This window comes from Acomys russatus, chromosome X (genome assembly GCF_903995435.1).
Source record: "Acomys russatus chromosome X, mAcoRus1.1, whole genome shotgun sequence".
Taxonomy (NCBI): domain Eukaryota; kingdom Metazoa; phylum Chordata; class Mammalia; order Rodentia; family Muridae; genus Acomys; species Acomys russatus.
The window spans coordinates 65,083,115-65,107,291 of NC_067169.1; positions in this window are offsets into that span (position 1 = coordinate 65,083,115).

The window sequence follows — 24,177 nt, forward strand, 5'->3', positions numbered from 1 at the left end:
TCGGTTTGGTGGTGTTTAATTTCTTGAGTTCTTTATATATTTTGGATATTAGACCTTTGTCAGATGTAGGTTTGGTGAAGATTTTTTCCCAGTCTGTAGGCTGTCGCTTTGTTCTCTTGACAGTGTCTCCTGCCTTACAGAAGCTTCTCAGCCTCATGAGGTCCCATTTATTAATGGTTGACATTAAGGCCTGGGCAGTTGGTGTTCTGTTCAGGAAGTTGTCTCCTGTGCCAATATGTTCCAGGCTCTTTCCCACTTTTTCTTCTAAGTGGCTTAGTGTCTCTGGTTTTATGTTGAGGTCTTTAATCCACTTGGATTGAGTTTTGTGCAAGGTGACAAATAAGGGTCCAGTTTCATTTTTTTACACATAGACCTCCAGTTAGACAGCACCATTTGTTGAAGATGCTATCCTTTTTCCATTGAATGGATTTGCTTCTTTGTCAAAAATCAAGTGACCATATGTGTGTGGATTCATATCTGGATCTTCGATTCGATTCCACTGATCAACCAGCCTGTTGCTGTGCCAGTACCATGCTGTTTTAAGTACTATTGCTTTATAGTACAGTTTGAGATCAGGTATGGAGATTCCTCCAGAGCACCTTTTATTGTACAAGATTGTTTTAGCTATTCTGGGTTTTTTGTTTTTCCATATGAAGTTCAGAATTGAACTTTCAATGTCTTTAAAAAATTGTCTAGATATTTTAATAGGGATTGCATTGAATCTGTAGATTGCTTTTGGTAGGATGGCCATTTTTACTATGTTAATTCTCCCGATCCATGAGCAAGGAAGATCACGCCATCTTCTCAGGTCATCTTCAATCTCTTTCTTCAGAGTTTTGAAATTTTTTTCATACAAGTCCTTCACTTGCTTAGTTAGGGTAACTCCTAGATATTTTATATTGCTTGTGGCTAATGTGAAGGGTGTGGTTTCCTAATTTCTTCCTCTGCAAGCTTGTCATTTGTGTATAGGAAGGCTACAGACTTTTTTGAGTTAATTTTGTATCCAGCCAATTTACTGAAGGTGTTATCAGCTTTAGGAGTTCTCTGGTGGAGTTTTGAGGGTCACTTATGTACACTATCATATCATCTGCAAAGAGGGATAATTTGATTTCCTCCTTTCCCATTTGGATACCCTTGATCTCCTTTTGTTGTCTTATTGCTCTGGCTAGAACTTCGAGTACTATATTGAAGAGATATGGAGAGAGTGGGCAGCCTTGCCTTGTTCCCGATTTTAGAGGAATTTCCTTGAGTATCTCACCATTTACTTTGATTTTGGCTATTGCTTGCTGTAGATAGCCTTTATTATGTTGAGGAAAGTGCCTTGTATCCCCGATCTCTCTAAAACTTTAAACATGAATGGGTGTTGAATTTTATCAAATGCTTTCTCTGCATCCAAGGAGATGATCATGTGGTTTTTTACTTTCAGTTTGTTTATATGGTGGATTACATTGATGGATTTCCGTATATTAAACCATCCCTGCATGCCTGGAATGAAGCCTACTTGGTCATGATGAATGATATCTTTGATGTGCTCCTGTATTCGTTTTGCAAGTATTTTATTTAGTATTTTTGCATCTATGTTCATAAGAGAAATTGGTCTGAAATTCTCATTCTTTGTTGAGTCTTTGTGAGGTTTAGGTATCAATGAGACTATGGCCTCATAGAATGAATTTGGTAATTTTCCATCCATTTCTATCTTTTGGAGTAGCTTGAAGAGTATCGGTATTAGCTCGCCCTTAAAGGTCTGGTAGAATTCTGCACTGAAACCATCTGGCCCTGGGCTTTTTTTGGTTGGGAGATTATCAATGATTGCTTCTATTTCTGCAGAGGAAATGGGACTATTTAGCTTGTTTATCTGTTCTTCACTAAACTTTGGCAAGTGAAATTGATCAAGAAAATCGTCCATTTCCCTTAGATTTCAAATTTTGTGGCGTATATTCCTTCAATATATGATCTTATAATTCTTTGAATTTCTTCAGTGTCTGTTGTTATGTCTCCCTTTTCATTTCTGATTTTGTTGATTTCAATACTGTCTCTCTGCCTTTTAGTTAGTTTGGCTAATGGTCTGTCTATCTTGTTGATTTTCTCAAAGAACCAGCTTTTGGTTTTGTTGATTCTTTGGACTGTTTTTTTAGTTTCTAATTTGTTAATTTCAGCCCTGAGTTTGATTATTTCCAGGCGTCTACTCCTCTTGGGTGTTTCTGCTTCTTTTTTTTCTAGGGCTTCCAGTTGTGTTGTTAAGATGCTTATGTGCGATGTTTCCAATTTCTTTTTAAAGGCACTTAGTGCTATGAATTTTCCTCTTAGCACTGCTTTCAATGTATCCCACAAATTTGGGTATGTTGTTTCTTCATTTTCATTGAATTTCAGAAACTCCTTGATTTCTTTCTTTATTTTTTCCCTGACCCAGGTGTCATTTAGCAGAGAGTTGTTTAGTTTCCACAAACGTGTAGGCTTTTTGTTATTTCTGTTGTTGTTGAATTGCAGCCTAAGAGCATGGTGATCTGATAGGATACAAGGTATTATTTCAATCCTCTTGTATCTGTTGAGGCTTGCTTTGTGACCAAGATGTGATCAATTTTGGAGAAGGTTCCATGGGGTGCAGAGAAGAAGGTGTATTCTTTCTTGTTTGGGTGAAAGGTTCTATAGATATCTGTTAGATCCATTTGACCCATGGCATTGGTTAATGATGTTATTTCTCGGCTTAGTTTCTGTTTCAATGACTTATCCTTCAGTGAGAGTGGGGTGTTGAAGTCTCCCACTATTATTGTGTGGGGATCGATGTGTGGTTTAAGCTTTTTTAGGAGATCTTTTACATATGTGGGTGCCCTTGTATTGGGAGCATAGATGTTCAGAATTGTGATGTCATCTTGGTTGACTTTACCTTTGATGAGTATGAAGTGTCCTTCCTCATCCCTTTTGATTAATTTTGGTTGAAAGTCTATTTTGTTCGATACTAAAATGGCTACGCCTGCTTGCTACTTGTGACCATTTGCTTGGAATATTTTTTTCCAACCTTCTACCCTGAGGTAATGCCTTTCATTATGGGTGAGATGTGTTTCTTGAATGCAGAAGAATGTTGGATCTTGTTTATGTACCCATTCAGTTAGTCTGTGTCTTTTTATTGGAGAATTGAGGCCATTGATGTTGAGAGATATTAATGACCAATGACTGTTAAGAGTCTTAATTTTGATGTTGTTTCCAGTCGAGTGTTTGTGTAGTTGTGTTTTTGCCATGGGATAGTTATCTATTTCCTGGGTAGTTTTGGTTGTAGCTTGACCCTTTGGGATGGAGTTTTCCTTCTAGTACCTTCTGTAAAGCTGGGTTTGTGGATAGGTACTGTTTGAATTTGTTTTTGTCATGGAATATTTTGTTTTCTCCATCAATGGTTATTGATAATTTTGCTGGGTAAAGTAGTCTGGCCTGGCATCTGTGGTCTCTTAGGTTTTGCAGGATCTCTGTCCAGGCCCTTCTGGCTTTTATGGTCTCTGCTGAGAAGTCAGGTGTAATTCTGATAGGTTTACCATTAAATGTTATTTGGCCCTTTTCCCTTGCAGATTTTAATATTTTTTCTTTGTTCTGCATGTTTTGTGTTTTGATTATTATGTGGCGGGCAGTTTTTCTTTTCTGGTCAATTCTATTTGGTGTTCTGTAGGCCTCTTGTATGTTTATAGGCATCTCTTTCTTTAGATTGGGGAAATTTTCTTCTATGATTTTGTTGAGAATAGTTTCTGGGCCCTGGAGTCTGATGTCTTCTCTTTCTTCAATGCCTATTATCCGCAAATTTCTTCTTTTCATGGTGTCCTTAATTTCTTGGATGTTTTGTGTCAGGAGTTTTCCAGATTTGGCATTTTCTTTAATGGTTGATTCAATATCTGTAATTGTATCTTCTAGCCCTGAGATTCGTTCTTCCATCTCTTGGATTCTGTTAGAAAAGCTCACCTCTGTGTTGCTCGCCTTCTTCTCTGAGGTCTCACGTTCTCGTTTTTCTTCTGTCTGTGTGTTTATCATTGAATCCATTTTCATTTTCAGATCTTGAACTGATTTTTTGATTTCTTTCATCTGATTTTTTGTATATTCCTGAATTTCTTCCATTGCCTCTTTATAGGTCTTCAGAGCTTGAACCGTTTTACTTATTTCTTTCATCTGGTTGTTTGCATTTTCCTGCAATTTTTCCAGTTCCACTCTATGTGCTTCTTTTATGTCTCTCACCTGTTTGTCTGCGTCTTCCTGCATTTGATTACGAATTTTATTTGTTTCCTCCATTATCATCCTCATTACTAAGGATTTGAGGTCATTTTCTTGTATTTCCGTTGTATTTGAGTTCTCTGGGTGGTTTTCTTTGGGATAGCTGGAAACTGGAGACGCCATGTTGTTTTGGGGTTTTTTGCGTATGCTTTTTCGTTGTCCTTTAGACATCTTGCCGTCTTTGTTTTTGTTGGGTAGCTTCCAGAGTTGAATGGAGGGTGTCTGATGATAGATTCACTTGTTTTCTCACGATTTCCATAGGCTGCGAGCTCAAAGCTTCACTGGTGTGGGTGTTAGGAGGTTAGCCCTGTTGTTCTGGTCTCTCACAGCCAGTGATCCTCAGTCCCCCTCTGCTGTGGATCCTGCAATTGTTCTGGGTCTCTGAATGAGCGTTGGGTCAGGCCAAGGTATCCACAGCCTTCTGTGTTCCCTGCCAAGTCCAGCCAGGAGCACTGGGACCGAACCACCGGCAGAACTCAGCTAGATTCTCAGGGCCTGAACCGTCTGCCAAGCTCAGCTAGGGATTTTGGGCCCAAAATGCACACAGGGTCCAGCCAGAATTTTTGGGCTGGGACTACACACCAAGCTCCACTAGGGCCTTTTGGCCCAAAGTGCGTGCTGTGGTCAGTTATTGACTCAGGGCCCGAGCTGACCACCAATCTCAGCCAGGAATTCTGGATTCAAACTGCACACTGTGTCCAACCAGAGTCTTAGAGCTGGTGGAACCGAGAGCTCTGTCCAGCCTGTGCCACAGCAGGAGAACTGCGGCTGCTCTGAGTTAGCGCCAGTGGTGGAACAAGTGCTCCGCCCGCACTGTGTCACCGCAGGGGAGCTGCCGCTGAGCTGAGGTGGTGCCTAGGATGGAACCGAGCACGTCACCAAGCCTGCGCCACAGCAGGAGAACTGCGGCTGCTCTGAGTTAGCGCCAGTGGTGGAACGAGTGCTCCGCCCGGACTGTGTCACCGCAGGGGAGCTGCCGCTGAGCTGAGGTGGTGCCTAGGATGGAACCGAGCACGTCACCAAGCCTGCGCCACAGCAGGAGAACTGCGGCTGCTCTGAGTTAGCGCCAGTGGTGGAACAAGTGCTCCGCCCGCACTGTGTCACCACAGGAGAGCTGCCGCTGAGCTGAGGTGGTGCCTAGTGTGGAGCAGTGAGCTCAACTAAGCCTGTGCCACAGCAGGGGAGCTATGGCCACGCTGAGTTAGTGCCTCAGGCAGAATTGCTTGCTGGGCCGGGCCAATACCCAGGACTCTGGGGCCGAACTGTCCGCCGAGTCCAGTCTGGGTCCAAAGGCTCCACGCGACCCAAATCCTGCCCCGAGTCCCCTCTCCCGCAGCAATTCCCACCAGCCACCACACCAATCGCCTCCACCGGAAGGCTATGAGCTGCAAACCTCAGCCGCCGCTGCTGGTGCCGCTGGTGCTGCTGCCTCTGCCGCTGCCGCTCCGATCAGAGAAAAACCACGCTCCTCCCGTGTGCCGGGGCACGCAGGTCCTCCGCACCCTGGTCCCTCCGAACCGTGGAGCACTCCCGCTGCCGTGATGTTCGGACCTCGGTGTTCCTGGCTCAGAAATCTGTGCAATTCCCTGAATTGTTCACTGGAGCCTCCAAACGCAGTCCACACTGCTCGTCGCCATCTTGGATCTCCAAGCATCCTATTTTAATTTATTATTTAGTTAACTAGCTATGTATATGCTTTCATATAAATATACCTCTTTCCTAATAACATTTGCAAAGATTATTAAAGCAAATAGCATTCCAAAAGAAATAACTAAGCTCTTTAACTCTTCCTGTCATAAAATCATTGAATCAGTTAACTTGCAATGAGTCAGTTATACTCAAAAGAATTTCATTCATCCCAAGGCCTCTTCTTGTTTTATGTGTTGAGACTGAGTGTTACTAACTTATCCTAGTTTGCATTACATCTACTCTGTTTCCCAAAGTGGCATTGAACTTTTTAATCTGCAAAGCCTATCTTCTAAAGTACCATGAATTACAGAACTATACCACCCAGACCCATCTGTAGACTTTAATTAATAAGGGATATCAAAGCTTTCTTGAATATAGAGACATTAAATTTTTCAAACTTATGTTTCATTTTGTTTTTCTGAGACAGAGTTTCTATGTGTAACAAGAAAATAAACTATCAACATGTTCATCTCATCTGATACCAACTCTACCTGTAAATTCACTTGATCTTACAACTCTGCACTTGAAGTTTTCTGACTGAAGGACCACTATTGACACTGATATGAGGTTTGAAACCAATTTTAATAGCAAATTCTCAGGCAAGGAATCTGGGAATACTAATACATAAATTCAGTAAGGGAACGGAAAATCTGAAAACAGCAAGCCAGTAGGATTTCAAGTGTACAGAACATTCCATTCAACAACAGTAGACTAGGCAAGTCAAACACATAATAGAACAAATAACACATAAAAGAAAGAAAATGGATAGATTGTTAGCTATCTAAATAATGTAATTTTAAATAACCAAAAATTAATGAGAAAATAAAAATTATACATGTATTTCTATGTGTATATTAATATATACATGTAAATGGTAATGAATGAAAATTATTAGGCTCCCTACACATATGTAACTGATGGGCAGTTTGATCTTCATGTGGGTCCCCTAGTAAGTTGAGCAGGTGCAGTCTGTGACATGGACTCTTTTCCTGCTTTTGATCACATCACCCTAATCTTTTAGCTTTGCCTAGCTTCACTGGATGAGGAGCTCAGTCCTGATTCTACTTGATATGCTTGGGTGGGTTGCTAGAAATGGGACTCACATTTTTTAGAACAAGTGGTGTAAATAGGGCTAGGGGAAAGAAGGTGGGAGGGAGGGACTGGGAGGAGTAAAGGAAGTAGAATTTGATTAGGATTTAAATTGAAAATATAAATAAAAATGCATTTTAGAAAACAAAAATTAAAAAAACAAGATACCAAATATCTGAAATATAGTGAAAATATCAATAAAAAGAAATATGTATCATGGATGCTTAAATTTGAAGACAGTAAATCTTTTCCCAATTTGTATACTGCCATTTTGTGTAGGCTTAGTTTTTTCACAAATCTACTTTATTTAGGGTTCTCAAACACTTCTTCCTCTCTTCAAACCCACCGACCAGACAGGAGAGAATAAAAGTTAATACAGGCAGAGGGTGTAGATGTTTTTAGACATAGTTTCTTGGGCCAATTCCACTCTGTTTTATCTGTGGGCTTCTTTTATATTTCGTCTAAACATCATGCACCCTTTCACATATGTTTTCAGCAAAACATCACATGCCCTCTCACATGACAGCTTGCAGAAAATCATCATATGCCTTCTCAAAAAAAGCTTACAGCAAAATACTGTGTGCCCTCTACTGGGTATTTTCCATTAACTAAGGTCATGTGCCTCTCCTGAATCTGTTTTAAGATGGTCAAGATCATATGTTCCTTCATGAGCTTGATTTCAACTGAGGATGAAAGATTTCCACATCACACATTTGGAACCAAAACAAAAACCACAAAAACGAACCCAAAACTTCAACTACAGTATTGTTCTATTGACAGTGCCCTTTGCCTTACAGGAACTTTTTGGTTTCAAGAAATCCCATTTATTAATGGTTGATCTTAGAGCCTGAACTATCTCCTGTGCCAAGGACCTCAAGGTTGATCTGTACTTTCTCCTCTAATCTAATCCTCTACCTGGTTTTATGTTAAGGCCTTTGATTCATTTCATCTTGAGCTTTGTTCAAGGTGATCAGTGTGGCTCTATTTGCATTTTTCTACATGTGGACTTCCAGTTAGACCAACACAATTTGTTGAAGATGCTTTCTTTTTTCCATTGTGTGATTTTAGCTCCTTTGTCAAAATTCAGGTGTCTATAGCTGTAAGCATTTATTTCTGGGTCTTTGATTTGATTCAGTTGATCAACCAATCATTCAACTGAAGAATAGATAAAGAAACTATGGTACAACTACACAATGGAATACTATTCAGCTATTAAAAACAAGGAAATAATTAAATTTACAGGCAAATGGATGGAACTAGAAAAGAGCATGCTGAGTGAGGTAACCAAGACCTAGAAAGACACACATGGTATATAATCACATATAAGTGGAATTGTAGCTGTATAGTCCAGGATAAACATACTACTACATTTCACAGACCCGAAGAAGATAAGTAACAAGGAGGACCCAAGGGAGGATGCTTAAAATTCACCAAAAAGGGGAAATGGAATAGACAGCTGTAGAGGTTTAAGAAAGGGAACAAGGTAGGGTAGGGAAAATGCAGAGAAATGAAAGTGAATATAATACCTGGGAAGAGCAGGGGTGGGAGGACACAGGGCCTGCAGAGAGCAGAGAAACCATGGGCAGGGTCATGTTTTTGAACAAACTGGATACCTACAACAATATAGGAATGATTCTAGCTGAGACTCCTAGTAGCAGGGGTCATGAAGACTGAAAAGGACACCTTCTATGTAGCAGGACTTTTAGTTGAAGGAGAGGAACTACAACCTGCCGCTCCCCATGACCAACTCCAGGAACTGAAAAGAGGAAAGAAGAGAGATCGGTCCATGCTAGGGAGAATTGAGAAGGCAGTGAATGGCTGGTTAAGGGAAGCCAATGCTTGATTGGACAACTAGCTAGAGGAACTCTTGCTGTTTCCCATCTCACTCTAGCTTACTCTCTCATGTGTTCTACTTGTTTGCCCTTTCTCCTTGGGCCCACCCCAGTATTTTATTGAAATGAAGTTCAAATTTTTTTTTGTTCCAGATTACATCATGATTTTTTCCATCTTTTACTATCACTAGGGCAATCAAAAATCAACATAGTAACAAGAATAGAAAAAGTTCTGTAACCTACAAAAAAAAAATACAAGAAAAATCAATCAATTTTCAAGCAATGACTAACATGACCTGTTCATTACTTTTTAAACAATACATGGAAAAGTTTAATGGTAAATTTCTTCAGGTTAAAGCCAATGTGTTTACAAGATAGTCATAGCAACATAGCTTGAGCTAAGCGTTCTCTAAAGGAAAAACTTGACCTACTTCCAGTCCCAGACCAACAGGTGTGCTATCCAAACCTAAGGTAACTGCCAAGAGATCCTCAATTGCAAAATATCTGTGGAGCATGATGCTCCAAGTGTACCTTCTAGTGCTCTCAAAGCAGATTCTAAAGAATCCATTTCAACAGATAACAGTACCTAGTCAGGTACTGTTATGTCAAGGTTTTAAATTTTTTTCATGCAGTTTCTGCATAAGTGCTCACAGTCAGAGCAAAAACTCTATCATTGTCTCAAGCCTTTGGCCAGATGCCCTCTTTCAACATTCTCTGTGGGAAAAAGTTTTCCCTGTATGAATTTCCTAAGGGCTGAGGATAAAAGAGAAAAAATAGTTTTAGGAGAAATATGAGATTTCTAAACAACATTATACCTAGATCACACATAATATTTAGGGGCAGTTGTGATCAGCCAGAGATCTTTCGAACTTTGTCAAGCAAAGCCTAAACAGCTGCTCTGGAAGTCTAGTGATCATGCTGGACAGTTGGAGGTCTCTGGATCTTGTCAAACAAAGCCTTTATGACTTATCCTTGTACATGTGACAACAACTCACACAAAAAAAATTCAACCAAGAAATTACCCTGACTATAAGATGTATAAGATACACCAAAGATTGAGAGAATGTCCAACCAATATCTGGCCTACCTCATGAAAGAGAGGCAACCCCTGACATTATTAACAATACTCTGTTATAGTTGCTGATAGGAGCCTAGCATAGCTGTTCTCTGAGAGGCTTCATCCAGCAGCAGACTAAAACAAATGCTGAGACTCACAGCCAAACTTTGGGTGAAGCATAGGGAATCTTGTAGAAAAGTGGATTGAATGACAGAAGGACCTAAAGGTGACAGGTGCTCCACAAGAAGACCAACAGAGCCAACTAACCAGGGCTCAAGGGGCTTATGGAGACAGAAGCAACAACCAAGTTCCGTACATGGACTCGACCTAAGTGCCATACACAAATATAGCCAGCCCATAGGCTGCTCAGTAAGGGGAATGGAGACTTCCTCCAAAACAGTGTAGGTTACCTGGCTTTTGATCAATTTTTCCCTGGCAGGGTTGTTTTGATAGTCCACAAAAGAAGAAGATGCACTCAGGCCTGATATAACTTGATGTCCTCAGGTTAGTTAGTGGGGCCGTCTCTTCTTTTCTTAGGAGTAGGGACGGGGAGATAGGGGAAAGAGGAAGGGAGGGTGGGACCAAGAGGAGAGGAGAGAGACTACTACAATCAGGATGTAAATTGAATAAATAAGTTAAATAATTAAAAGTTTTTGAAAGTAGTAAAAGTTTGAAATCAATCTTGTAAATATATAACTTAAAAATCTAGGAAATAAAAAGTATATCTAACAAATAACAAACAAACCAAACCAATGGAAATATAATCAGGAGATAACAAAACATAAATGGAAGTTTAAAATGAAAATACAATGAAGAACAATGGAAGAAGTTCATACTTTGAAGATATCAATATGTACTTGCAAGTGTATTCCCCAGGAAAAGTAAGAAGAAAACAGACTTTTAAAAAGGACAAATAATTAAACAATATGAAACAAGAGACTCAGATCTTCAGATATTGTAGCCTGAAATTACTATTATGAGAAAAAAAGAATATTAGAAAATATGTGCTTATATATTTGAAAAGATAGAAATTATCTTTGGAAAATTATAACAAATGAGAAAATTATCAAAATAATTAATAGTCTAAATTTATCAAAACGCATATTTAGTTTTTTTTTTTGTTTTGATTTCTTTTCATAGTGCACCAATATAATGTTATAAAAGAAATCTCTGAAACATAAATCTAAATTTATATTGTGTAGCCTAGCAACAAATGATGTTTAAAAGAAAGAGAGAACTGGGTAGATGGAATATCATGAAGATACTTGTCTGCAATTAGAATAAATTTAAGACATGTGGGCTACCATTAGAAAAGTCTAAATACACTCATCCAAAGCAGGATGATCAAATTATAAATAGAAAACAATATTCTGAAATTTTATACTCTTAACTTGTAAATTTTATTTTTTCTTTTCTTTTTTAAATTTTAGAACCTTATATCAATGTAACTATATGTATAAAAATATACTAACATTGGTTAATAAAACGTAATTATGTTGAAGTTACCCTACACAATCTTGATGAGAAACTTAGTACATGGTTTACAATTAAAACAAAAACAAAAAGAGAAACTGCAATCTGGCTTATTTCTGCCTATTCAAATGTATAAATGAGCCTCCATCAAATGCTGCTGAAGGCAGTAGAACCTGAGAAATATACCTTAGGTTGGCCTTAGAAAAGTAACACGTAACGCATGTAAAGGTTTATAAACTTGGCGCGAAAGATTGTTGTAATGTTAGTGCCAGTTTTAAGAGTTCAGTAGGTGGGATCAAGATGACTGCGGACAGTAGGGACCTTATCTAGTAGGTAGAGTTGCTGAGGCCGAGAAACAGACTGAAGGGTTCTAATCAGAACCACCAAGCTCCCCCCCCCCCATTGCAACTGGATAACTCGCGTTTCAGAAGGTACAAACTTCAAATGCCCTGTGTTCCTCTGAATACTGGAAAAGAGCCGGGACCCCCTAGGGAACAGAAGGTCCAGAGTGTGCAGCCACAGAAGCAGGCAGCAGTTCCTCACAGAAAAATGGGGGAGTGAACAAACTGAGGCAGGGACACTATCCCAAGCAGAGACTTGGAGACTCTTCAGTCTAAACAAGTGGGGAGGATAACAATAAGCCCCCACCCCACCTCCACCTCACCTCCCACTGTTACTGGACTTCCATTGTGTTGGTAACCACAAGCTCCAAGCACACTGCACTCTTTTGAGTACTGGAGCAGTAAATTCTCCTTGCAGAACAAAGAATTAACAAAGTAGAAGCCTCACAGCATCTGGCATTCAAGCCAGAGCTTGGATGAATACAGATACAGGAAGACAGTGTCTTCTAAGCCAGTATAAGAAGCAGCTGCCTTCCAAAGGTACTCACCCCTGTGCCAGTTTAAAAAGAATGAGCCCTCTTGGCCTATGTCTAAAGGAAAGAGTAGGAGGTCAAATAACAAAAACCAGGACAATATGCCTCCAGCAGAAAGCCCAGACATTAACAGATACTCTAATACAGCTGAATCTCAGGAAAATGACCTCAAAACTATTCTTATACAGTTATTTGAAAATTATAAAGAGGAAATACATAGATCCTTCCAAGAATTTCAGGATAATACAAACAAACTAATAAAGGTCATGCAGAAGAAAAAGGAAACCACAGTCAAACAGGTGAAGGAAATAAGTAAAATGGTTCAAGACATGAAAACAGAATTCAAGAGCATTAAAAAAAACTCAAATTGAAAAATGTCCTTGAAATCGAACAATTAAAGAAGGAAGCAGGAATCCAACAGACAAGTATAACCAACAGAATCCAACATATGGAGGAGAGACTCTCAGAGACCGAAGATACAATAGAAGAAATTGATACATCTCATGAGAAAAAATTTTAAAACAGAAAAATTTGTGACACAAAGCATCCAAGAAATCAAGGACATCATGAGCGGCCATAACATCAAGATTATAGGAGTAGATGAAAGGAGGATGCAATGTCCCAAGGACCAGAAAAAAATTTCAAGAAAACTACAGATGAAAATTTCCCCAACTTAAAAAAGAGATGCCCTTGAACATAAAACAGGCCTAAAGAACACCAAGTAGTCTAGACCAGAAACAAAACTCCACCAGCCACATAATAATAAAAATATTAAATCTGCAGAACAAAGAAAAGATACAAAAGACAGCAAGGGAAAATGGCCAAGTAACATATAAAGGCAGACCCATCAGAATTATACCTCAGAGATCATGATTCAACAGATCAGAGATTCAACAGAGATCATGAAACCCAGAAGGGCCTGGAATGAGGTCATTCAGACACTAAAAGACTACAGATGCCAACCCAGACTATTATATCTAGCAAAACATTCAATCACCATAGATGGAGAAAACAAAATATTCTATGAAAAAAAATTTTAAACAATACCTAAGCACTGATCCAGCTCTATAGAAGATAGTAGAAGGAAAACTTCATCACAGTGAGATCAACCACACCCAAGAAAATGCAGTAACAAGAAAAACTCACAATAGCAAAACCAAATTTGACACTGCCACACACAATCACCAACAAATCCACAACAAAAAGATCCAGTAACCACTGGTCAGTAATATCTCTCAACATCAATGGCTTCAACTCCCCAGTACAACGAAACAGGCTAACAAAGTGGATGCAAAAACAAGATGCATCATTTTGTTGCATTGAAGAAACACATCTCAGCAACATAGATAGACATTTCCCAAAAGTAAAGTGCTGGAAAAAGATTTTCCAATCAGACAGACCCAGGAAACAAGAAGGAGCAGCCATTCTAATATCTGATAATGTAGACTTTCAATTATAATTGATGAAGAAAGATGGAGAATGACACTCTGTTCTCATCAAGAGAAAAATCAACCAAGAGGACATTACTATCTTGAATAGCTATGCCCCAAATACTGGGGCACCCACATTCATAAAAGAAATACCTTTAAACTTTAAGTCACGCATCCATCCCAACACAATAAGAGTGGGAGACATCAACATCCCACTCTCACTAATGAACAGATCATCAAGGCAGAAACTAAATGAAGAAATAATCAAGCTAACAGAGGTCATGAATCAAATGGACCTAACAGACATCCACAGAACTTTTACCCAAACAGAAAAGAATATACCTTCTTCTCTGTTCCACATGGAACCTTCTCAAAAATTGACCAGACAATTGGTCACAAAACAAGCCTCAATAGATGAAAAATTTTACATAATCCCCTGTATTTTGTCAGACAACCATGGCCTAAAGGTGAGCATCAACAACAATAGAATTAACAAAACGCCTATAAACATATGGAAACTGAACAATGTTTTCTTCATTGACAACTAGGTCAGAAATGAAATAAAGAAAGAAATTAAAGACTTTCTATAATTAAATGAAAATGAAGGCATGACATAGCCAAACCTTTGGGACACTATGAAAACAGTGTTAAGAAGAAAGTTCATAACATCTTTTTAAACATCTTGAAAAGGTAATATAGGTAGTGTGTGCTCATGAAAATTAAAACTATTCATTAGAAAGGCTTAATTAGTTTTATGATTTAAGATTTAAAACATAAATATTTTCAACTTGATCTGCACTGACAATGATTGTTGGAGCCTAGAGTTCATATTTACAAACACACACACACACACACACACACACACACACACACACACACACACACACAATCCACACTATTATTGCACAATTTATTTGTTGAGAATACCTGCTTTTCAAATCTTTGGCCCTGCCTTTCAGTCAATTCCAAGTTCAACCAACTTTAACAAAAACTTCACTCAGAATTTCACCAAGCTTTGTTCATCTATACATTAATGCTTGTCATATCTTTCATAAATGGTCAAAATCTGAAGCCTGCTCAGAGATTGTCAGATTAAAGAAAATAAATAAAATACATAGATATTATTTCAAAACAAAACATGACCTTCAAAATATCATAATTCTCAGTTGTGACCATATTTAGTTGACATTTTGTTTTTCATCCATTAATATATTCCTGAATAAAGCTACCAATATTGTTTTTAAATCACCCCAGACGTTAAGTAATATCATTTTGTATGTAAACTCTTCTTTACTCCCACAGTGTATTTCCTATATACATTTTATGCCAACTAAATGTTCTTTCTATAGTTTCCTAGTGAAAAGATTGGGATGCAAATATCTGCTGGAAGCAAATATACTTGCTTTCCAAATAAGTAAAAGAAGGAAAGAAATTACTCAGCACTGTAAGAAAAAATTATAAATATTTTGGGAATACAGTAGCATTATTCCAATTTCATGAAGAGAATCTTTAGAAATTATTATAGCTAAAATCCCATTTTAACTGAAAAGATAATATTTTTCCTCCATGGTAAGGAAGAGGCCACAGCACCAACACAAGACCATAATTGAAGTTTTCCAGCTCCATAAGTTGTTTACCATATCAAAAGTACTGGGGCAGGCCTTGAGAATATTGTCTGTTTTGGGAACTTCTAGAGACTTGTGAATTATTTACTTATTGATGCTCATAAGCCTCTCTCTCCTTCCATCAAGGGGAAATGTTTCAATTTGAAGGACACTTCTGTATAACATTGGCAAGGAATACATTAAATTCTATTTGCAGACACGTACCTCTATGGAGAAAAATCTCAAAAGATCTGAAATAATTGGCAGAGTAAATGAACTGATTAAAGTCACAGGATCTAAAAATCATCCTAGAATATAATTATATCTCTAAAAATTAGTAATAAATTCATGAAAATAAGAAAGTTAGCATGTTTCATCTCTTTTGAGATCTTGTAAATAAAATAAAAAAATCATACACATGATGAAAGAAAGCAAAGTGATATTAGATAAACAAAGAGGAAAATCACATGTATAAATTGAAAAAAATAGCATAGTCAATGTTAAACGTCCCTAAATTGATGCTTTAACTCATTGTCATTCCTACAAAAATTATATAGATTATTATAAATATTGACAGTGTGGCATTTACATAAAAAATACCCAAAAGAGATGGGTACAAACATGTATTCTAATTTATTTTTTGTTTCTAAGATGAACACTACAATCAAAAGCAACTTGGGGAGAAGCATTTACTTGGTCTATACATTCAAATCACAGTCATTCATTGAGGGAAGTCTTTGTCTAAACTCAAGTAGGAACCAAAACAAAAACATCAGGGGACACTGCTTACTGGATCGCTCTCTAGGTGACTTATTTTCTTCGAGCTTTCTTATACAGTCCAGGCCTATCATCCTAGGGATAATGCTGCCTACAGTTAGCTGGGACCTCTCATCTCAATCATCAATTAAGAAATCTTTCACATATATTGCAACATGGCAACCTGATCTAGAGTAGTATTCAATTGAGGTTTCTTTTTCATAGATATCAGCATATTTGTATCAAATTGACAATAAAATCTAGTCAGCACATTACCATTTCTTGTTGTTTCCTCTCAGAAATCGAAGGTAAGATCCTGTTACTGAAGACATCACATTTTTAAGACATAGAACTTGAAATCAAGTAAGAATTAACCTGAAAGACACTTCCCTAAGGACTACGAGCTCTAGTAACAGAAATAACAGGAGCTATGCAAAGTGCCAAGAGAGAAGAGGAATTCATTGTTCTACTGAGCTGTAATGTCTATGAATCACAAGAATGACAAGAGTAGCAAGACCAGCTCAATATGAGGGTATTCTTGACTGGCATTAAAAATCTAGGTTCCTTCCTGTGTCGGGGAGGCCATGGGCCATAAAAGAGAACTGTCTACTATTGTCACTTCACTGAACTTTCAATCACCAAATGGAAAAAATAAGATATTCCATAGTAAAATCAAATTCAAACACCATGTATCTACAAATCAATCCATATAGAAAGTGCTAAAAGAAACTCAATTTCAAGGAGGTTTATTACTTCCAGGAAAGACAGAAAAATAAATAATCTTATACCACCAAAACAAAAAGAAGAAAAACACACACACACCCATGCACACACACACACACATGCACACACACACACACAACCATACACACACACACACACACACACCAGTACCATCAATAAAATAACAAGAATTAATAATTGGCTTTTATTATCTCTCAGTGTCAATTTTCTCAATTGCCAAAAAAAAAGGACATGGTATAACAGAAAGAATGTGAAAACAGCACCTATCTTTTTGCTTCATAAAGAACCATACCTTAACAACAACAACAAAAAAAAATTAGAAATTACATCAGGATAAAGAGTTGGAAAAAGATATTCCAAGTAAATAGATCTAGGAAGCAAGCTGCTTTGGCCTTTTAAATATCTAACAAAATTGAATTCATATCAAGATTAACAAAAGGAAATGGAGAAGAACCTTACATACTCATAAAGGAAAAATAAACAAAATAACATTTAAATTCTCAGCATCTATGCCTCAAACACGAGGGAGTAGGCACTTTTATAAAAGAAACATAACTACAGTTTAAGTCACATATTGAGCCTCATATACTAATAGTGGGAGACTTCAGTACCTAACTCTCAGCAATGAACAGGACATCTAGACTAAATCTAAATGAGAAAGACTGGAACTAACAGACATTATAAATTAAATGGACCTAACAGATCATTTTATGCAAACACAAAAATTCCTTCTTCTTGGCAATTTATGGAACTTACTTCAAAACTGACTACATATTCAAATAAAAAGCAAGTCCCAGTAAATATAAGAAAACTAAAATAATTCCCTGCATCTTATTAGGGCACCACAAAATAATGCTAGATCTCAACAACAGAAATAAGAAAAAGCATACAAACTCATGGAAATGAAAAATTAGTTACTGAATGAAAAATGGGCCAATCCAGAAATATAGACAGAAACTAAAGACTTTCTAGAATTTAATGAAAATAAATACTCACTCTCCACTCAACTGTGGAGAATATTCTGACCATTGGCTAGATCTGGGAAGGGGTTTAAAGTTTACCTCCTGTATTGTCCTTGGCTGGTGCCTTAGTTTGAGCGGGACCCCTGGGCCCAAATCTGCCTATCATATTGTTCTACTTTTAGATTTCTAGGACCCTCTGGATCCTTTTATTTTGCTGTTCTCCCATGCGTCTCTCATTTAGAGTCCCAATAGGATGCCTTCCCCTCTGTCCCAGTTTCCTGGTAAGTGAAGGCTTTCGTGGGACATGCCCCTTGGGCTAGTATGCAGATATAAGTGAGTACATTTGACCATGTCCCCTGGAGGGGGAGACCTGGTGGCACTCAGAGGAAGGACAGCAAGTAGCCAAGAAGAGACTTGATACCCTATGAGAATATATAGGGGGACGTAATCCCCCTCAAGAACAGTCATAGGGGAGGGGAATAATGGGAAAATGGGGGGGGGGAGGAATGGGAGGATACAAGGGATGGGATAAACATTGAGATGTAACAAGAATAAATTAATAAAATAAAAAAAGAAAAAAAGAAAATAAATACTCAATATACCAAACTTATGTGGCACAATTAAAGCAGTACTAACAGGAAAGTTAATAGTACTAAGCGTTTACATAAAAACAAGAGAAAGAAAGAGAGAAAGAGAGAATGAGAGAGAGAGAGAGAGAGAGAGAGAGAGAGAGAGAGAGAGAGAGAGAATGACAGAGATAAAGATATTATATTAGCAATTTAGCACACTAGAAAACTCGAGAATGAAAACAAGTAAGTAAACCTAAGAAAATACTGCAATAAATAATCAAAATTAAGGCAAAAAGAAATAAAATGGAAACAATGAGAACAATACAAAAAAGAATGAAACAAAAAATTGTTCTTTTAGAAAATTAACAAGACTTCAAAGAAAGTTTCCAATTCAAATTGCTCCAGCATTTCAGACTGTCCTGATTAAGCCTGGAATTTCTCAACAATTAGAAACTTGACCACAAATGCTATTGCTAGCTTGTTTTTTCGTTTTTCCCAGTTTTATTTGCACCCCTACAAAGATATTACTTGTCGCAAATCAGCAGGGAGAAACCTTAGGAGAATGGTGCACCACTTCCCTTAATGGGAATTGAGTAGGTTTTTGGTTGCTTTCTTGGGCATTATATGCTTATTTTCATGGGAGTTAGTTATAAGTTATTATTTGTCTTATTTAGAGAGAATACAAGGATGGACTCAGAAATGTCTCTCTTTTCCTTTATCTTTCATTCATTTAGGTTTGGAGATAGGGGTTCAAAAGAAAGAAAGGGCATATAGAAATATATAGGTATGATAAGAGAAAAAGTAGATTATTGAATCTACTCAACTTAATGCCTTATTCACTGATATAGAATTATGTATATAGATTCAAAATAAGTTTAATTTTTGATATATTGGTATAGAATTAAAATGTGAGATCATTCTTCATACACATTATATATATTTCTACTCTGATATGCAGTATTGTAGACACACAAGTCAATTATAATACAAAGTTTACTTCCAATACTTTGAAAGTGTTATTACAGGATGTTTAGGATAAGTAAGTTATACAAGTTTATTGTTAGTTGATCAAATCATGATCATATCAATTACTAGTCTATTTTTATCACAAGAATATACATACTTGGTAGAACAGATAGATATGATTTTATGGAAAGATAAGGTAAAATAGTAAAATAAGGTCTTCAGAAACCTCAGAGACATACAGAATATGACATTTAAAGATGTTTTTATTATTTTAAAGATTCATTGACAACAAGACAGGTTAACTCCTGCCAACACCCAGCCTACTTCAAAGAAGATGATCATCATAAAAGAAATTCCTTATGGAGATTACTTCAAATGTGATAAACAAAACACTGGGCAAAGTGTCCTCATGTCTACCACAGAGTTCTGCCTAAAAATAGGCAAGCTTGGATGCAGGCAGGGTCAAAGTCGGAACTCTGCCAAGACATGGTAAGCAAGTCCTCAGCAGTTCCTGCCTCAAAAATATATCTGTCAGATATATCGGGCCAGAAGGCTGAGGATGATGCTCCAATGTTATAGAGAGATTTGGGTGACTGTTCAGGTAGCAAACTGTCTCTGTCATCTTCTTATTTTGGGAAGCTGCTAACCTGTACTCCCTGTATATTCAGGTAATTAATTTTATTCCTCTCCTGTCTCTGAAGGGATTGAAGACCAGATAGTTTAGTTTTACAATTAAGCTTAGTTGCTTAGGGATTAAGATGATTTTAGGTCTAGAGAGATGTTTTAAGTTGATAAAGATGAGATATGATAGACATTGATTTACAGTCAGAATTTTAGATGCACCAAGATAGGAAAGATATTTTCCTCAAGTCTTCCAAATACAAATAGCTAAAGCACTATGAATATAACATTTATATAATTCCTGATTATTTCATGGTTCTTCTTGCTGTATGTAATTTATTTTATATATGTGTAATAATATAAAAGTTTATATAAAATATTTAATAACAAAAAGAAAAGAAATAAAAAATGCAGTACAGAACTAAACAGAATTCCCAAAGAATATCCAATGGCTGAGATACATTTAAAGAAATGCTCAACATCCTTAGTCATCAGGGAAATGCAAATCAAAATGACTTTGAGAGTCCATCTAATACCCATCAGAATGGCTAAGATCAAAAATTTAAGTGACATCTTCAGCCTTCTGGCCCGGTATATCTGACAGACTTATTTGTGAGGAAGGAAATATTGAGGACTTGCTTACCTTTTCTTGGAAGGGTTTGGCCGTTGACTCAGTCTGCATCACAGACTGCCCATTTTGGGGACAGAATTCTGTCTGTAGCTGAAATAAGGATATTTTGCCCAGTGGCTAATTTGTCACATTTGAAGCCATCTCCATCAGGGGATTATTTTATACTCGTCATCTTCTTTGAGGTAGGCTGGGTGTTGTCTGAAGATGATATTTCCACATTATAAAGAGTTTTGTGTGACTGTTCAGGCAGCAATCTGTCACTTTTTTCATTTTGGAAGCTGCTAACCTGCACTTCCTGTTTACTCAGATAATTAATTTTATTCCTGCTCTACTCTCTGATGGGGTTGAAGACCAGATAGTTTTGTTTTACAAATAAGCTTAGTTATTTAGGGGTTAAGATGTTTTTAGTTCTAGAGAGACATTTTAAGTTGACAAAGATGAGATATGATAGATAGTGATTTATATTCAGGATTTTAGACTCCCCAAGATAGGAAAGATGTTCTCTTGAAGGTTGCTAAAGACAAATAGCCAAAACAGCATGAATGTAACATTTTATATAATTTCTGATTATTTTGTGGTTCTTCTTGCTTATATAGCTTATTGTATATGTATATTATAATATAAATGCATATGTAAAGAAAGAAAAATAATTTTAAAAACTCAAGTGAGAAAAAAGGAAGGTTGCTGGTGTTAAAGAGCCGCTTTCCCCCAAAAAAACATTCTTAAATAATTGCCTATCTAAATTTTGTAACAGTTTTTGTTTTTCTGTAGCCAGCTCTAGACCTTGGTGCTCTTCCAGGGTCTGTCTAAACAGGAAACTGTGAGCTCCTACCACAGTAACTGTAGTTGCTATGTTTTAGTTTAGACTCTACATAGTTCTGACTACATTTGTGTTCATAACAGTGGCAAAATTACAGTTGTAAAGTAGTAATGAATATAATTTTATGATTGAGGTCACTACAACATGAGCATCACAATATTAGGAACACTAAGTACCACTAGTCTACGGGATCCCATGTAGATTTCCATAAAACTCAAGCTGATTCCAGGACAGAAGGTTGCTCTCTGAATACTGAAAATGGGGTCCCTTGCTGAGAACAACATCTCCACACCTCATTTAGCTTAGAGAGGCCAAACTGGAGCCTGCATGTAACTTTTACCCATATATGCTAGTCTCTTTGGAGAGAAAAGGTACTCTGAATGCTACCAAAAATGAAATAGGCAATCCAAGCCAGGCAGAAAGCCTTTGACCTATAATCTGTTCTGCTCTCAAACTGTCCTGGGGCAGTGGTGGCAAAGAATTTGTGGGAGTGGCAATCAAAATCTGGTTTAACTCGAAGCCTAGTCCATTAGAGTGAGCCCATTCCAGACACGGCATGGATAGGCAGGAACCAGAGACAAGATAGCTCAGAGATCTAGGAGAAGTGCTTTCTCCAGTTGTCATCAGAAGGGCTTTTTCCATCAGCAGAAGGGTTCAGAGGTAGAAACCCACAACCAGACAGTATGTGCAGAGAGTGTCTAAATAGCAGGTCAGACATTGTGTGCAGAAAGAGTATCTAAACTGGAGATCTCCTTTGGTCCTTTCCCCCTGGAGCTTGAGGAACACCATGAAAGAGGGAGAAAAAAGACTGTAGAAGTAAGAAGGACTTGAGGTCCCATCCTCCTGACTTTGAGATGTCATAGAATTGCCTCTCCCAAAATTTCCCTCCAATAGTTCTGTGACCCCTTAAGTTATTTTTTTTTTAATTTATTCTTGTTACATCTCAATGGTTATCCCATCCCTTGTATCTTCCCATTCTTCCCTCCCTCCCATTTTCCCCTTATTCCCCTCCCCTATGACTGTTCCTGAGGGGGATTACCTCCCCCTGTATATGCTCATAGGGTATCAAGTCTCTTCTTGGCAACCTGCTGTCCTTCCTCTGAGTGCCACCAGGTCTCCCCCTCCAGGGGAGATGGTCAAATGTGAGGCACCAGAGTACGTGAGAAAGTCATATCCCACTCTCCACTCAACTGTGGAGAATGTTCTGACCATTGACCTAAGAGTGGGATTGAGTGCATCTCTGCCTGTTTTTCCTGCTTTGGGAACTCTTTTCTACCTATTGGTTTGTCTTGTCCATCATTGCTGTGAGGGCTGGTTTGAGGGCCTATGCCTTGTCTTATTATTTTGTCGTATTTTGTAATGTTTGATTATTGACTCTTGGAGGTCTGTTCCTTTTTGAAGGGACATGTAGTGAGAATGCATATAGGGAAGAACGAGGTAGATGGTGGTTCTGGGAGGAGTGGAGGGAGGGCAAACTGTGATTGGTTATGTACTATATGAGAGAAAAATCTATTCTCAATTTTATAAAAAGAAAATTTGGGAGACATAACTCTGTGACTGACAAATTCCCTGTAATAACAATTATCTGTCAAAATTTGCCTTTTATTTTTTAATAAAGTTCATGTATTTTTATATCTTTATTATTTCTTTGAGAATTCTGTACAATATATTTTGAACATATTTAATAATTTTCTTTTTTTTTTAATTTATTCTTGTTACATCTCAATGGTTATCCCATCCCTTGTATCCTCCCATTCCTCCCCCCCCCCATTTTCCCATTATTCCCCGCCCCTATGACTGTTCCTGAGGGGGATTTCCTCCCCCTGTATATGCTCATAGGGTATCAAGTCTCTTTTTGGCTACCTGCTGTCATTCCTTTGAGTACCACCAGGTCTCCCCCTCCAGGGGACATGGTCAAATGTGAGGCACCAGAGTACGTGAGAAAGTCATATCACACTCTCCACTCAACTGTGGAGAATATTCTGACCATTGGCTAGATCTGGGAAGGGGTTTAAAGTTTACCTCCTGTATTGTCCTTGGCTGGTGCCTTAGTTTGAGAGGGACCCCTGGGCCCAAATCTGCCTATCATATTGTTCTACTTGTAGATTTCTAGGACCCTCTGTATCCTTTTGTTTTGCTATTCTCCCATGCGTCTCTCATTTAGAGTCCCAATAGGATGCATTCCCCTCTGTCCCAGTTTCCTGGTAAGTGAAGGCTTTCGTGGGACATGCCCCTTGGGCTTGAATGCAGATATAAGTGAATATATACCATTTGAGTCTTTCTGCTTCTGGGTTAACTCACTCATTATGATCATTTCTAGCTCAATCCATTTATCCACAAATTTCGGGAATTCCTTGTTTTTAATAGCTGAGTAGTATTCCATAGTGTATATGTACCACAGTTTCTTTATCCACTCTTCTACTGAGGGACACTTAGGCTGTTTCCATGTCCTGGCTATTATGAATAAGGCTGCTATGAACATGGTTGAGCAAAGTTTCTTGTTGTGTGCTGGAGTATCTTCTGGGTATATTCCAAGGAGTGGAATAGCTGGGTCTTGAGGAAGCCCTATTCCCATTTTTCTGAGATAGCACCAGATAGATTTCCAAAGTGGCTGTACTAGTTTGCATTCCCACCAGCAATGAAGGACTGTTCCTCTCTCCCCACATCCTCGCCAGCATGTGGTGTTGCTTGAGTTTTTGATCTTAGCCATTCTGATGGGTGTAAGATGGAATCTCAGAGTTGTTTTGATTTGCATTTCCCTGATGACTAAGGAGGTTGAGCATTTCTTTAAGTGTTTCTCAGCCATTTGATA